General features: G+C 49.4%; 1 protein-coding gene across 2 annotated transcripts in view; it reads left to right on the top strand.

Moving 5' to 3' along the window:
- Nucleotides 1–5,655: 5,655 nt before the first annotated feature.
- LOC104138474 (phospholipid-transporting ATPase IC) overlaps nucleotides 5,656–14,298 on the top strand; it is a 58,424-nt gene continuing 49,781 nt past the window's right edge. Inside the window, exon 1 of one of the 2 annotated variants that reach the window (XM_068925428.1) lies at nucleotides 5,656–5,983. The gene's annotated coding sequence lies outside the window, so the exon portion shown is untranslated. Of the gene's footprint in view, nucleotides 5,984–7,640; nucleotides 7,696–14,298 lie in introns of those variants that run through there. The other variant, XM_068925427.1, reaches the window with a different exon arrangement.

Raw genomic sequence — 14,298 nt, 5'->3', positions numbered from 1 at the left:
TGTAATGCCAAACTAAGAGACTATACTAAGGTGAAAAGTACATTTCTCTTTTCAAGAACAGAAGAATTTCTACTGTGCTCTTTCTCGCTCATTTTCATTGTTTTAGTAATAACCTGGGTAATAAAGGTGTAACAGATGGGATGCTGATATCACTACAACCACATGGACAGAGTCACCTGAACCTCACCACATTTAAACATGTCTAATATCCTCTTCAGGAGCAGGGTCTGTGTAAACAGAAACAGCTGGGATGCCTTCCACAGAATCCCTTACTGGCTGAAAGACGAGGATTTTGTATTAATAAAATACTCCCGGTGTGTGAACAAGCTTTTAATTCCATTTAGGTTTGATCAATATGGAAAATTTCAGCCCAAGAGGCAAATGGATACTTCTTCGAAAACCGATGACAACGCTGGAAATCTCTGCAAGCACTAGTAGCAGCTTTGATGTTGGCCTTCTGTGGGGAAGAGGTGGAGTCAGAAAACAGCAGCTGGTTTATGAGGAGATATTAGCCCAATCCATGAAAATAGATAACACAGCAAAGATCTCAAAGCCATACCGCACATGGATTTAAACCAGCATTGCTGCCCAAATGTCAGTTCTTTCCACTTCTGAACACCTTTCCCAACTGCTTTCCTCAACCCTTTAATCACTGTGTGCTCTGTGCTAACGCAAACGTTTGAGTTCACGGAATAATCTAGAGCAGGGAACCAATCCAGCTGAAAATAAACGCAGTGAAAAAAGATTTTTTTAGCTTCATTAATCCCCTCGATCCAGTTGACTATGACAGCACAAGTTGCTGTTGACAAGCAAGGCACTGTAAGAAGATGGTATTACGCAGCTAGGATACGGGAGTGGAGAGAACAACTACTTTGTGTGCTAGCAAGCTTCAGGCTATGTGCGCGTCAGAACATCCCAAATTATAACATCAGCAGAACAAAATGACAACCTGACCACGGAACCTGAGGACGTGACTCGGTTTTCTGTCTAGCACCCATTCGTAGTTTCTGTAGGTACTACAAAACATATGAAGAGTGATAATACAAGGCACAAAAGGCAGACACACCCTTAACAAGCATGGAACAAAGCATCGTGAATGAATACCATGATATCATAACAAGCAGATTTTACCGTGTCTTTAAATTGATATAGAACTGTGGATGCTGATAAATAGTCTCAGTTTGCATTAGTGTATATAGCTTCAAAAATGGAACCACCAAGATAAGTGTAGCAAAAAAAAAAAGACTAGAATGCAGCGAAAGTATTTTCAATACAGTTTTCAAGATTTCATTTATATAAATAAGGTCAAGTAAAAAAAATAAAGATTCATTCAAAAGAAAATAAAGACGCCACCACTGGTTTAGAGAGAAGAGGTGAGAGGTACATTTTCAACTTACATCGGCCAGTCACTAAGTCCAATTATTCTAGAAAGGACATATTAAATACTAAAAAGCTTGATGGCCATTTTGCTCTAAATTGGGCTATTTAATAAGACTTTTAAAATCTCTGTATAGGCATTCCAGGAAACCGATTCCTAAAAAGCAATAAGTACAAATAAAAAGAGAGGCTAGACATTCTTCCTCCTACACAGACTCATACGGACCACCATCGGCAGCCTCAAAAACAGCCCCTCCTGAAAGCACCATTCCTGATCTCTTGGCCAAACATTAACTTCTTTGCTCATCTCAGCACCTTGCACCGCTTCTAAATTGCCTTTGGGCCTTCGTAGACCTAGGACATTTTAGGGTGGGAGAAAAATTCCTGCTGCGAGGTTATGTGATGAAAAGCCAACGTCCACACGCACGGAGGCGCACGGCGGCACAGTGCCAGGCAGGGGAGCCCCAACGAGCTGGTCAGAGAAATGAACCGCAGCCCCGGCCCCCCGGGCTGTCCCAGGAGACCAGCAGCCCCACGGGCCGGGGGACACCCCCGCGAGGAGTCCCGGGAGAGGCCTCCGGATCACCTCACACGCTGAGGGGATGACGGCCGAGGGTGTGGGGCGCGTTACGGGACGCAGGGGACGAGCGTTTGGGGACCGCGCGAGCCTTGCTAGGGGATGTTGAGGGCAGAACCAAAGGAAAGGGGAAAGGGAGGGATCGCGGCGGTTTGGGGAGGCACAAGCGTGGGAAAAGAGAAGGAGGAGGAGATAAAAGGGGCTGGTTGCCTGCAAACAGGCTGCTGGTCGGTACGCTTGTCTGGCCATGCCCTGCGCTTGATCGTTCTGTCCTGTCTTCTCAGTAAACTCCATTTCTGACTGTTTTCTTGGGTGAGGGGTTCTCTATTCTTGTGTCTGTGTGTGTGTACGGAGGTCTGAGTGCCTGCAATGCATGTGTGTATGCATGTGTGCACACGTGTGTGAGTGCTGAGTGTGCCTGTCTGTGCTGGCCTGTGTGGCCGGCCACGTGTTGTACGTGCGTGCTGTATGTGTGTGTTTGTGTGTGTGCCGACTGGGGACACGCGCTCTGCCTCACGACTGGCGGGACCTGGGGGCATGGAGCTGCAGCAGCCACACCTCCGCCGGCTCCGGCTTCGCCAGCTCCCCAACACCTCCTACTACCAGAACTGTTGCCAGGGCTGCCAGAGGAATACAGCTGCAGGCGTGCATGTTGGAAAAAACCTGCTTGAAGGCATTTGAAACAGGGCAACCTGATCAACAAATCCACAATACATAGCAACTGGTAAAAACCTCTGAAGCTCCAGATGTCAAGTCAGGGGAACTAGTAGGCAAGCACAGCAGCATCCAGGACCTCCTACTAACGCTTATGAAAACTCACTATATTTAAACTTAAGGTAAGAGTTTGTCACATTCATTTGACAAGTTCCTGTTAGGCTCCAAAGATGTATGTTTACATGAACTTCCCTTCAGCCTGAAAGAAGAAATATGTAACAAGGAGGATTGCAAGAAGAAACAGAACATAGCGGAATCACACTGCTGTCGTCCTCAAACATAACTGCTGTATTTATTGCTTAATTAATCAGCAAAACTATCAGCTCCAAGTGTTAGCAAAATCATGATTTAGTGTCCTCCAACTCTTCAAAAGACTCAGAAACCAGCAGTCCAAAAGACTCAGTCTTAAAAGACTCAGAAGTCGTGACTCTAGTTTAAATTCCTTTTACAAAGTTTTGTTCATAACCCTGATACCTAGAAAATGTTAACCCATTAAATATCACAGTTTCAGATATAAGCATTTCAAAGGTACGGCATGTTCCAGATTTGACTACAATATCAGGGCTGGATGAAATGGGGTTGCTGATAAAGGAGGACATGTAGGCCCATGTAAAATGGAAAGATGTTTCATTTCCATAAGGCCTGTTCCAGATTTTACAGAGATCTGCCAAGAGCAAAGTAGTCAATCCCCAGCGCAGTGCTAGCTGACTGAGCTCCTGTGTTAACTGCACTTGGTACTGCAGGAGAAACTGCAATATAAGAAGTTTTATGGTTAAGAGCGATAAAATTTATGGAGGATGGCTCATAAAGCATTAAACTTCGGATGAAGCCACAAGCAAACTTCTTTGACAACTCCTTCCTTCAAACACATCTAAACTAAAATGAATTTTAACGTGGGGGGAAAAAAAAAGAAAATATACAACTAATTTTTTTTTTTAATTTACTCTGAAATTGGACTTTTAGAATGATACAGGTTCAGTTACACACTCCTTCAATTATTATTCTCTTTTGCAACTCAGTCATACCAGTGATTTAGATTATATACCCTTTTTAGTGTTACATAGAATGACAATAACATTTTTCTAGACTAACACTATAAAAGGCTTCAGTAATAAAGCACATACTCACCGCCTTGCTGACCTTCTTGGTCTTCTGATTCAGTCCATTCTTGGCATGTTGTCATGGCTGGCAAGAAAAAAAAAACATATCTAGCATACTCTTGTATCCTAGTTCAGCATCCTGTTAATGTTCACCCACTTTTCCCTCGACTTCTGCCAACTGATGCTGGGAATTTTTCAGGCAGGAGAAAATCCAGAAAGGATGCAAATTTGCCCAAGCAGAGAAAACATGCAGTGACTGTCTCAGCTTAAAAACGCTCTCAGTCCTTCATAGGCTCTTCAGATTATGCTAAACCTTGCTGTACACAGGTGACATTCCATCTCCCTCCCTCCATTTCTCTGGGATCTCCCCAAAAGCAATGTTTTACCTGAAACCATGCTCAAACTGTTAGGACCCTGATGTCACTACAGCTACTCAGTCTCCACCTTCCAAACAAAACGTATTTAATACATTTATTTAATTAGGTCTATTTTTTTTTTTAACTCTAGACCTGGTTTAACTTTACTTATATAATCTTGGCCAGAAAGCTTCTGAATAAACTAGCATATGAAAGAGGTACAAAAAGCATACCCAGCTGGCTAACGTAATCTCAGTCTATGGCTTATTTTGACAGAGCATGAATAGGGGTAGGCTTTCCTCCTCTCGCAGCACCTCTCTTCTTCCTTCTAGAGACAAACCTGCTGACCAGTCATTCACATTTCACCACATCGTTTAACGGGGTTTCTGGAAGAGGCAGGGAGACTGAATATGTGCATTTTACCTGCTTCTAATTTGGGCAGTATAGAGATTTCCCACTTCTCAATGTCTGGTCTACAAAATCAAACAGGTGCATCTGCCCACGTTTTGCTTTGTTTTTTAGCGCTGCGCTAGAGGGCCAGGCCAACCCTCTGGGTAAGGAAAGGCAAATCCCCAAGACCAGATGTTCAGTGTTCCTCCAGTTTGTAAGGCAACGTATTTCAACTCACAAACCTGCGCACTCGCCTACATCCGAGTACTGCATTTTATGCTTATCACCTCTTGTCACACGAGAGAGACCCAAGCTCAACCCTTCTCAATATGCCTCTACCTCACAACTCCAAATACAAAAAAAGCTTGAAAGGAGCACCAACTCCCCCTGGGAATACTTTCTCATAACTTTTTCTCCCCAGAAAGGTGTTATAGACCCAGCCTCAGCTCTTCTTATAAGGTGCTTCTTATTGATCCATATTAACTACTAACTGTCTGCAAATATATTGGGTTTGCTTAAGGTCTGAGTACTCCAAGGTGCTGTAATCCTAAAAGGGGCAATCACCTTGCTATCTGCACATGTAAACACATTTATTTTGCATTGTACATTGATAACTAGATTGGAGGTATGCACAGGCAACTATTTTAAATGGCCTAATTAGTTTTTTTCTTAATATCTATTGGTTATTTTAGTAACTTACCTTGGTCAGATTCTGTGGTGCTGTCAGATCGCTTGGAAACGTGATTTCCTGCCCTTCCTCTGGTGGCGGATGAACGTGGGCACCGCAGACATCAAATTTCCTTCATTCCTTGACTGCTGAGATCAGGGCCCACAGAATCTGAAGACTACTGCATGCTAAAAAATAAAAATAAATAAATAAAGCAAGCATCAGAGATTGGTAGGATGTCACAGACACACTGATCTCACTGACAACTTTGAATTCATATAGTTATAAGGGCAGCGTCATGCAGCCTTCAGCTTGCTGACGCATGGTCCATCACCACCATGCGGCTGCTAATTACCCTGCCGCGTGCCACAGCCCTCTGAGGTCAGCGTACAGCCCTGCTAATTACCACAGGAGAGAGGAAACCCGTCTTAAAATGCAGTTGCTTAAAAAGAGAGTGGGAGGACTCGCCGCCAGCGGCAGAGCGCCCAGCACCTTCCTGTGCTCCACAGCTCGCTGCCAAGGAGCCCGTCCCCGCCGTCAGCCAGGGAAAATACCCTTTTTGGCGGCCGTGCATGTGTCTATTTGCGAGGCAGCTGCGGGCAAAGCTTCTTTTCAAAGCTTCTTCAAAGCCGGGAAGCACGGAGAGGCGGTCCGCTTCGGGCGCGCGGCTCCTGTGCCGTCCTGCGGCGGGACAAGGGGGCACACCGCAGCCGCAGGGCCCTCACCACCCTGGGTGGCGGCGGCACCACTTTTCCCCAGGTTCTTCACCAAGAGGAGCTGAACTGAGGGCGTCTCCTCGGAGGTAACGCGCGGCCTTCGCCTGCGGGCCCTGGGACTGCAGCGCGGACGTCCTCCTCCCACAAAGGCTCTGGGGCCATGGCGACGTACCGGGAGCCTCCTGACGGCGTGACCCAACGTCAGGCTGACCTGCACCAGAAACACAGAGAAACATGACGCCCCCGAGGGAGCGGGGCGAGGGGGACGAGGGAGCGGGGCCCCAGGGGGATGAGGGAGCGGAGCCCCAGGGGGACGAGGGAGCGGAGCGAGGGGGACGAGGGAGCGGGGCGAGGGGGACGAGGGAGCGGGGCCCCAGGGGGACGAGGGAGCGGAGCGAGGGGGACGAGGGAGCGGGGCGAGGGGGACGAGGCCGCAGGGTGACGGGGACGACGTGGCGGGGTCTCTTGGCAGCGAGGGGACGAGGGAGCGGGGTGACGGGGACGAGGCAGCGGGGTGACAGGGACGGGGCAGCGGGGCTGCTGGGCGGTGGGGGGACGAGGCAGCAGGGGGACGAGGCAGCAGGGGGACATGGACGAGGCGGTGGGGGATGAGAGAGCGGGGTGACGGGGACGAGGCGGCGGGGGGGCGAGGGAGCGGGGTGACGGGGCGGCGGGGCCCCTTGGCGGCGGGGGGACGAGGGAGCGGGGTGACGGGGACGGGGCGGCGGGGCCCCTCGGCGGCGGGGGGACGAGGCAGCGGGGGGACGGGGACGAGGCGGCGGGGCCCCTTGGCAGTGGGGGGACGAGGCAGCGGGGTGACGGGGACGAGGCGGCGGCGCCCCTCGGCGGCGGGGGGACGAGGGAGCGGGGTGACGGGGACGAGGCGGCAGGGCCCCTCGGTGGCGGGGGGACGAGGGAGCGGGGTGACGGGGACGAGGCGGCAGGGCCCCTCGGCGGCGGGGGGACGAGGGAGCGGGGTGACGGGGCCCGGGCAGCGGGGCCCCTCGGCGGCGGGGGGACGAGGCGGCGGGGGGACGAGGGAGCGGGGTGATGGGGACGAGGCGGCGGGGCCCCTCGGCGGCAGGGGGACGGGGACGAGGCAGCGGGGGGACGAGGGAGCGGGGTGACGGGGACGAGGCGGCGGGGCCCCACGGCGGCGGGAGGACGAGGCAGCGGGGTGACAGGGACGAGGCGGCGGGGGGACGGGGACAAGGGAGCGGGGTGACGGGGACGAGGCGGCGGGGTGACGGGGACAGGGCAGCGGGGCCCCTCGGCGGCGGGAGGACGAGGCGGCGGGGTGACGGGGACAGGGCGGCGGGGCCCCTCGGCGGCGGGAGGACGAGGCGGCGGGGGGACGGGGACAGGGCGGCGGGGGGACGGGGACAGGGCAGCGGGGCCCCTCGGCGGCGGGACCCCTCGGCGCAGGCCGGGGCTCGCAGCGCCGCCGCCCAGAGCGCTGCGGCTTTGGCGCTGCCCGCGCGGCCGAGCGCTGCCTCCTCCCTCGCGGTTCGGCGCTCCGGCCCTCCCGGCCGCGGCGGCGTCGGAGCTCGCCAGGCGCCCGGCCGCGGCCGGCGGGAAGGCTCCGCGGCCCGGCCCGGCCCGGCTCGGCTCGGCCCGGCCCGGCCCGGCTCGGCTCGGCGCCTGGCGGTGGCCCGGGGCGGGCGGGCGAACCGGGGGAACTCGTCTGTCCGGTCGCGCCGGGCGGGCGCGGGGGGGCCGGGCCGGGGCGGCGCCGCGGCGGCCGTCGGCGGCATGAGCGAGCCGGGAGCGGGCGGCGCGGCGGGACCGGCGGCCACAGGTGCGGGCCGGGGTCGGGCCCGGGGCCGGGGAGGGCGGCGGGGGCCGGGGCCGGGGCGGCGCGGGGGCCCCTCCTGGCTGGAGCGGCCTCGATACCTGTTGCTACCGGCTTCTTTCCAGGCTGGGGCGGGACAGAAAAATTAGGCTTTTGACACCGAAACGAACCCGAAACCATTTTCTTTCTCGACGTATCATCCGAATCATCCCAAATCTTTTTGGTTGTTGTTATTTATTTATTTATTTATTTTTGATATTTAAAATTTGTAAATGGATCTCCGGGTGCCCTTCAAGCAGGAATACCAGCGGGGAGGTGGCGATGACCTTTTCCAGCCAAAAAAAGTTTGTTTTGTTTTTTCTTTTTCCGGCACGCGCCGCTGTCCTGCTCGCGGAGCGTCGTGGCGGGAAGCGCGGGGCTGGAGGGCGCGGGTGTTTGCCGGGCGGCGAGGCAGCGCTGCGGCCCCGCGCTGCCGCCTCGCTCGCGTGGCCTCGGGCCGCTCGCGCTGGCCCCCCGGGGTTTTTTTTTTCCACATCTGTAAAGGAGGAAAACAGTCCTCCTGGCTGTGGCATAATTACTCGCTAGTCAATGTTTATACAGCCCTGGGAGCAGGAATAGGGGTCCCTATTAGGCAACCGTCTAGAGACGCTCCTCTGCAAGAGACAATGCTGGAAAAGTCGCTTGTGGGGTTGGTCGCCCCTTTGGCAGGTCACAGTCGTTTCTGACAGGAACAAACGAGCATCTCGGTTGCGTTTCCTGCTGCTGCGACTCTCTAGCTGCAGCAGCGCTCCTTTTACAGACTGAGTAAAACTGTATTAAGCGGACCAGCCAAAGAAGCTTTTTAGTGTCAGGAGAAACGTTCTGAAACCGAAGAAGCTGAAGAACTGAGCAGGAGGCTTCCGGTGGTAAAAAGTTTCCTGTAATAAGTAATAGCGCAGTGTGTTAAATTGCAGGGTTTTTTCCTAGGTGTAAATAGCTGAAGAGAAGCGAAGAGCGCCTTGGTCAAATCAATGGGGCTGTTAGCCAGCCTGGTTCTTGGGTAAACCCTCACTCTGTAATTGCTCCTAGATTCCTTGGGTTTAATTCCTTGCTTACTGTGGCTTTACTGGCTCAGATTTACTAACAATTTGCTGTTTAGTTCTGTTTTTTTATTTGGCTTTCTTTTCAAAGCATGGTTCAGGTGCCAAGTGGTAGTACAATTATTTAGTAATTAGTGGTAGTAAAATTATATCATCTTGTGCTTTTCTGTGGCAGTTTCTCCCCAGCTGTGTTACTTAAATTCACATTAGAGTATGGTTGTTTTGCACCTGTGCCAAACCTGCGTTTGCCTCTCTGTCGACTTTACGTATTACACAGGTCGTTTTCAGTAGCTTCTGAGTCGTTCTCTTCGTTTAATTCTCCCTTGTGCGACTGCCTGTGACTATTGCAGTCTCTTGTTTTGCAGTTGGTGCTGATGAATTTAATCAGCCGCTTGCTTGCTTTGCATTGAAGTCCTTTATTTATATTAGCTTGAATTTGTTTCCCATGCTCTTTTGCTGTTGCACCTTTTATTTTGGTGGCATTTTTGATCATGTTGGGCCTGAGTGTAATGTGCTGCCTCCATTTAAATATAGTTTGTTTGAGTGATGCTGTTCTGAGGGGTTTTGATGTTCTCCTTTGCTGTTTCCTTTATCTGGCCTCTGTTAAATGAGATGCTATGTGTAGACTTAATTGAAGGTAGGGTATGAGCCAGGAGCTCTTGAAACCCAACCCTCTCTCTGCCCGTCACTTGCCATATGGCCTTGGGCAAATCACTTCCCCTCTCTGCGTTCCTATTCTTGTCAAGGGTAAAGGACGTGGTTCTCGTTATGTCCCTTGGAGACGGGTGACGCACGAGCTCTGGACGGTGTTTGGAGATGCTGTGCCGTGCGACGGAGCACTGCGACTGCAAGCCCGCTTTTTGGCATGCCTGTGAAACTATTCTGTCTCTTAAAGCAGCGTGCTGGGGGCTCTGTATTTTTTCCTCAGGTGTAGATACGTAAATGAGAAGTATAATTTTAATCTGGCTAGACAGAGTCGGACAGCTTGGGCAGGTTTCGTGGATGCCTTTGCTTGCAGAATGGTGTACAGTTGGGCACAGGGAGGTATGAAACAAAAATGGCATGTGAAGAAATGGAGAAAGATGAGCGCTGTAGGAAAAAAAAAAAGAGAGAGAAGACAAATCAAACCAAAGAGCCAGCTCACTTGGTGAAGTAACTTTCTGTCTGAGTGTAGAGGGAGCAATAAGAGTTAGCACGAGAGCGCTTGCAATATTTAATCAGAAACGTCTCTCTTTTTGCTAAAAAGGCTTTGCAGAAATTTTCTTCTTCCGTGGTGTGCGCACAGTCTCGCGAGGCAGAAGTCTGTCCTGGAAACCTGTCTGTAGCATCATCTTGTTAGGAGCGGAGCCTAATTTAAGGTCTGACACAGGGCTTTCTTCTTGGCTGGCCTGATGGTCTGTGTGAACGAACAGGTACAAGCATTTCCAAAGGCCGTCCGTAACGCGTTCTCGCAGTTTAGTCACAACTGTATTGGCTGAAAGTCAATTCAGGAAAATACTTGTTAGCAGGAAATAACCTTTATTTTTTACGCTTAGAAATACCTATGGGTTGTGAGGGGGGAGGGGAGCACTGAGGAGAACAACTCTGCCTAAAGCTCCGAAAAGCTTTCGTGTCAAACAATACAGTTCGTGTGTACACAAAAATGATTATCTTTTCCTTTATCAGAACAAAAATACATTGTTTTATAACGTGAACTTTGGGGGGAATGTGGTGATCTCTGTAAAATGCAGGTCAAAACCCCTTCAGAGTACGCTCAAGCTGCAGCTTGAACAAAGGTTACCAACTTAATTATCTTCTTCAAAGATAACTTCTCTTGACATGGACCTTAAATGTTGGGAAGTCTGTGTATCCATTAATGAAGAATCCTAGAGCAGACAACGGGTAAAATCATTTTGTTTCTGTAAGTGCTAAAGTTTGCTTAGATCTTTATTTCTCCAACTTTCTTATTTTGCACGGTTGTGGCACGCCTGTTCTCCAGACTCAAACATGAGTGAGCCCATAAACATAATGTTAAAGCTTTGAGCGAGGTCAACGTGGGCTTGCCGTGCGTTAGCGCGTAGCTGCGCACGTGCAGCTCTGAATCAGATGTCTGCGCTGTGGGTGGTATTCTCAGATTTTTATCCTGGAGTAGCAATTTCACAATTGGTTGTGAGGGGAGAAGAGGAAACAATAAATTATTCGCTAGAGTTCGAACTTTCTTCTTCCCCTGGTGGATATTAATGCTAACGTTATTGCTCATGCTAGTATTTTGATTGTGTAGAATGCGGTATTTTTAATCAGTAGATTCGACAAGATGTTAACATTGCTGACGCTAATGTTGGTGAAAAATGAAACAAACCTCTCCCGTTCAGATTAAATTCCCGGTATCCTGTACACGGTTTGTGGTCACAAATTGCCTGAAATGGCACCTTTTTTTTTGTTTTGAATATTTTTATGATGAGGTAGTCACGTGAAGAAAATATAGAAATACGTATCTAATGTGTATATGAATACATGCACATATGTATAAAATGTGGGGTTGAGTGAACAGAAATAAACTGATATAATCAAGCTGACTCAAGTGGAGACGTGGTAGTTACAAAACAGGTTTCCCAAGGCTTTCTCAGTTTGCAATGGTGGCTTGAGTGTCTGAATGCACTCTTTCAGTCCTTTGAGGTTCTTTCTGCTATATGATTGTATCAGTGATTTACCATAATACCCTAGATGAAAATGTACTTCTATCTACTTGTTCTTTATAAGGTATGTGACACTTTTTTTTTTTAAATACTTAGTTTTATACTAAAAAAAACAACACTACAAACTTTGCCTTGCTGTGAGATTTTTAATCCTTTTCAAGCATTTGCCCCTTTCTGTTGCAGTCATTGATTAGTTCTGAAGGATCTTGTTATGCCATTAAACATAATCTCCTAGGTGTCCTTTCATTATCGCTGAGCATTTTTAGGCAAAGGAAGGAGAACCCTATCAGGTTAATAAGGAATGTGTTATCAAGTCACAGTAGCAGCTTATCCCACAAACGGGACTAATCACGGCATAATTTTCGATGCTTGTCTCGCTGGTCAGTCTTACTGTTGTAGAAACATGCAGTAAGAGATGTACTAGTTCTGAAAATTCTTGGGAATTGCAGAAGTTGCAGCAGCGGCTTTCGAGTAAAAGAAGGCTACAGTTTGGTGATGTTCTCAGTATCTGTGTTGCCCTCCTTATATTTAAAAAAAGTTGGAACAAAGTTGCAGTATCTGTCACTACTGCCTCTGAATTTTTACAGTTGTTTCCTCTTCTCTTTACCATGGATGTTTTATCCGTAGCCATATTGTAATCATTTGAATTTTAATCTCTTGCTGGTGAGAAGTCTGAGTCACCTCAACTTAGGTCTGTGTTGGCATTGCCTAACTCCAGCTCGTTTCGAGGTGGGAACTTTCTCTTAGGTCACATCTCAATGAAGGAAGTTGCGTGAGACCTGAAGTTTGTGTCTTTATTAGCTCATCAGAAGTTTTTGTCTTTATTACCTCGGTTTCAATTAGCTTACAATGTCAAATGCGGTTTGACCACACTTATTTCGTAAGGGCATGCCTGACCCGTTACTGCAGATGGGCTTGCTCAGCCTGTGTAAGTTCAGCTGTGGGAAGCTCTGATGGACAAGCAAACCTCGGCTTGTACCCTCAGTTCTAGTGTACTTCTGGTGGCACAGCTTGCCTCTTGGCTGACCTGTTTGCAACGTACAGTGTAGCGTAAACATTCGGCAGTTCTGGTTTCCTGAAACAGCACTGAGAACTGGAGCGTGCCTGTCAGTCAGCTGCTAAGAACTTAACTGCCCAGGATATCAGGGCACAGTTTCCTTGTCAGTTATACCAAGCTGTGCCATTTTTGACAGTCAGAGCCCTTAGGCTGTTGTTTATCATATACTCTGTGCTATAAGCTATGATGTTTTGTCTAAAGCAAAGTTTACTTGATGGGCTTGGAGGAGCTGAGGCTTCATCATAGGGACCCTTTGGCATTTGAGAAACTCCAGATGAACTGCATCTTAGATAACCTTTCTAGGTTTTGAGCTTTTAGCTCTACGTGAACTCCTCTTGTTCACCTTTCGGGGAAGCAAACAAATAATCAGCAAAACTGTCTTTCTACAGTTTCTTTTTTGTTTTTAATCCCTTCCAAACATTTTCAAGGGCCTGACATAAGAGCTAGCTGTACCTCTGTATTTTATTAAGTATCTTGTGTGCATCATAATGGGTGCAGTTAAGATGTTCAAAACCATTTTTAAGAAATGCTTTCCATTAGATATAAGAGCTGTAACTCCTGTTGTCAATTCACAGAGATGACGACCAACAGTCAAGTGAGGAAGGGGTGGGCCAGGAGGGCAAGCAAAGGGTGCAAGGTGATGTGGACAGGAGAGACCTCGTGATCAACAGCACAGGGCTGAAGGGGGACCACCCCACGCGTATGCACATAAGTAAGGGAGTGTCGATGGGACAGCGTCATGGGGAAAGCTGTCAGGCCTTTTCTGGGAAACGAGCACCACCGGGTGCCTCTCGGAAGTGCCTGTACGCTAACGTGCGCAGCAAGGGGAGCAAACAGGAGGAAGTGGAGGTCTGTGCGCAGTTCTCACTGGGATCACGGAGACGTGGTGGGATAGCTCACACGACTGGAGCGTTGCTGTGGTTGGATACAGGAAGGACAGGCCGGGACGGCAAGGAGGGGAGTTGCCCTTTACATGAGAGAGCAGCGGGGACACCTGGAGCTCTGCCTGGGGATGGTGATGGGCCTGCCAGGAGCTTGTGGGTCAGGATTAGCAGGTAGACCAACGTGGATGATATTGCGGTGGCTGTCTGCTACTGACCCCTTAAATCAGGAAGAAGTAGATGAGGCCTTCTAGAGACAACTGGAAGAAGCTGCAGGTTCTCAGGCCCTGGTCCTCCTGGGGGACTTGACTCACCCTGATATTTGCTGGAAGCGCAACACAATACGATGCAAGCAATCCAGGAGGTTTCTGGAGTGAGTTGGTGGTAACTCCCTGATTCGGATGCTTGAGGAACCAGCAATCATTATGAAATTTAAACACCATTTTAGGTGTTACATCTTGGGGAGCAAGCCACTGTGCCCATCACTTCAGAGTATTTTTCAACAGATTCAGTAGATTCTGTGGCAGCTTTGCCTCATTTCTAATATACTACGTTGGTGGTACTTGATGAAAACTGCCTCACGTGAGCAGACTATGTCTCCAGCTGCAGTTGAAGTACAGGGTTTATGATCTCTAAATTTTAGAAGAAGCTCAGCTCCTCCGATCTGTGTGTGTGTGTTTTCTCTTTCAGCCTCCTGAGACTCCATGTATTTTAGGCCATTCACTGCAATCTGGAAGACAGGAAACTTTCTTAAAAAACAGTATCTAAACTATTGAATTTTCTGTTCTCCAAGGCATTTCAGGAGCTGGGGCTTTAGCACAGTATAGCACATGGCAAACTGTACAAAAAGTCAATGTGTTTCAGAAGAGATGACTGATGGAAATCATTCCCCTCATATAAGTAATTTTTAGGAGGCT

This window comes from Struthio camelus, chromosome W, assembly GCF_040807025.1.
Source record: "Struthio camelus isolate bStrCam1 chromosome W, bStrCam1.hap1, whole genome shotgun sequence".
Lineage (NCBI taxonomy): Eukaryota > Metazoa > Chordata > Aves > Struthioniformes > Struthionidae > Struthio > Struthio camelus.
This window is presented reverse-complemented; position numbering and strand designations above follow the sequence as displayed.